This window comes from Pundamilia nyererei, unplaced genomic scaffold, assembly GCF_000239375.1.
Source record: "Pundamilia nyererei isolate P.nyererei 1_Seehausen unplaced genomic scaffold, PunNye1.0 scaffold00171, whole genome shotgun sequence".
NCBI lineage: Eukaryota > Metazoa > Chordata > Actinopteri > Cichliformes > Cichlidae > Pundamilia > Pundamilia nyererei.
The window spans coordinates 1,194,658-1,197,138 of record NW_005187572.1 but is presented as its reverse complement, the minus strand read 5'-3'; the positions used below and the strand labels follow the sequence as shown (position 1 = coordinate 1,197,138).

The window sequence follows — 2,481 nt, the reverse complement described above, 5'->3', positions numbered from 1 at the left end:
TTGTAAAAGAACATTTTAACAGTGTTTAGAAACTGCTATCAGTTTATTGCTGTTATCAATGTTTTTTTAATTACAAAACTCATCACATATTCTTCCAGTTGTAATTTTTTTGTCCAGTTGAACTGACAGAGAAAAACTAAAATACTGATTTGTTACATGTAATAATTATAACCACATTTATTATTCTTAATTAACTGTATCATTTTTTAACTGTTGTTATCATAATATATTTATAATTTTTTGATATTTTGATATAAACACATAAATAAAAACAATGGAGGTTTTTAGGTTTGGACCTCAGGAGGACAGATCTATTTATTTGAATTAATTTCTGTAAAAAATAAAGACAACAAAGACAGATTTCATGCTTTAATGTTTTTTGAAAACTACGACAAGTCAGTCTATAAGGAAGATTTTAAAATAAAGGTGTTTTTCTGGCACTAACAGGGCATTTGGGGAAGGGGATGGTTACATAAACCATTCCCTTAGAGTCTGTCTAAGCTGACTTTACAGAAATGTGTTTAGTTTATTTCTTATTTCAACCACAAAAAAAATCTATGCTTTAATTTTTAAAAATAATTTATTAAAATGCATGTGATTGTCCTTGGAGAGAAAATCAAAAGCAAAGACTCAAAATATTTTGGATGCAGGAGAAAAAGTCTGTGTGTGATCGCCCTACGTGTCACAAGTATCTGCAGTCACAGGATTCGTGAGCTCATCTGTCTGACTGAAAGGCTGCAGTCCGACAGTAAACCCAGTTCTGTTTTAAACAGATTGTGACTTCAGACATCAAAGCAATTAAGGTAAACTGTGGTACATGTGTTTGATATTTGTGTCAAGTAACAAACTGTCAGCAGATTTTGAATGCTTTTGCAGATTATTATCAAAGAAGAACAAAGCTTCTGCAGGAGGGCAATGAAAGACCTGGTAGAAGATATAAAGTGGACCTGGAGCTAAGCTTATTAGTCCATATATACATTTCTATATGTTTCTCTGTGTAATTTCTTACAACATATCAATGTTAAGAAGGAAATGCACATAACATTTTAGTACAGACGCAGACATACATAAATCTACTTTATTTACAAGCATCTTTTTTTGTATGTAAATAAATTAGATCACTACAATTATTTTTTCAAGGCTTAACAACTGAGTATATGTAGCATTAACTAAGAATCGATTTATTTAGTTAGTTCTGTTTTTCTATACGTGCATACTAATGAAACAAACCTAAACAAATTAAAAACTGTTCTTAAAGAGTAAATGTTTTCAGTGTGGAGATTGTTTCACAGTCTTTACTGGTTTTTTAAAGATATTATTTTTGGTGGCAGATACTTTTGCATTGTTCATATTATGGAAATGCAGCTGTTAGAGAAACAAATCTGTCGGTGAGTAAGAAGTCGAAATGTAAGAATATAGTTTTGTCTTTTAACATTAAACACTGGGGTAGCAACACAAAGTGAAAACAGCTGATCACAAGCATAACATTTCTGCAAACTCCATTAAGGTCAATGCAAAAAAGAGCACAAAAGCAGTATATATTATAGTAGTATATATCATCAGCGCATCATTGGTAATACATGATCGTGTATAGCTGATTCATCAGGGGCCAGTTAATGTTTCTATGTGTCTGACTCTTGGTGGTCTGACTGATCTGTATGATCTGTAGCTGCATAATCCCACTGAAGTAATCAGAGAATAAAAACTGCAGTATTTCCTCTTAACTGTTTTGGAGGATGTATTAATACGCTGATGAGTAAATTGACTTGTATCCCACCACTGCAGCTCTGACAGGCTGTTCCACTGATCCCCTGTTTTCCTAAAGCGAGTCGTTTCCTCACCTCCAGCCGCCGAGAGCACATCTTCAAAGGGAGGGGTGGGGGGGCAGAGACGGAGCACCGGCAGGAGGGGGCGGAGCCTGGAGGGGCTCAAGACGCGCAGCCTATCATAGACTGTGTCACAACTGAGAATGCTGCTTACCTGTGCGCCAAAACTCTGACAGCCTTTCGCCTCACCTGGACCGTCTGCGATGGAGAAAAGCAGATGAAATATGATGAGGATTTTACTTTTCTGCGCGCATTTTTCCAACAAGGACAAGAGCAGCGGAGCAAAGCCGAGACAGAGTTTACTTCCAAAAGAAAAGCACAGCGGCAGCACCTCTGTAGGGCAGACAGGTAAGGCTGTATTTTAACTTTCTGACATCTGCTGCGACCTCCTGTGTGGTACCGTATGTCTGTTATATACAAAAATCACAATGAAGTGTTTTAAGTCTTCATCAGGCTGATGGAAAGTCTTCCAGGCTTCAAGTTAACTGGAGGGTTTTATTTATAAATTGAAAGTCTCAAAATACAACATGTTAGGTAGCGTACGCAGGTTACTTACTGGATAAATTCACGTTATAGAGGCTAACCAGCGGCTGGCACTTAATTTTAGGTTATGTATTTAGATTTTGGACAATAAACACCAGTGTTAGAAAATAGA

General features: G+C 36.1%; 1 protein-coding gene across 1 annotated transcript in view; it reads left to right on the top strand.

The window, feature by feature from the left end:
- The first annotated feature begins 2,143 nt into the window (after positions 1–2,143).
- Positions 2,144–2,481, top strand: part of sp6 (Sp6 transcription factor) — an 8,492-nt gene continuing 8,154 nt past the window's right edge. Inside the window, exon 1 of the mRNA XM_005746037.1 lies at positions 2,144–2,174. The gene's annotated coding sequence lies outside the window, so the exon portion shown is untranslated. The remainder of the gene's footprint in view (positions 2,175–2,481) is intronic.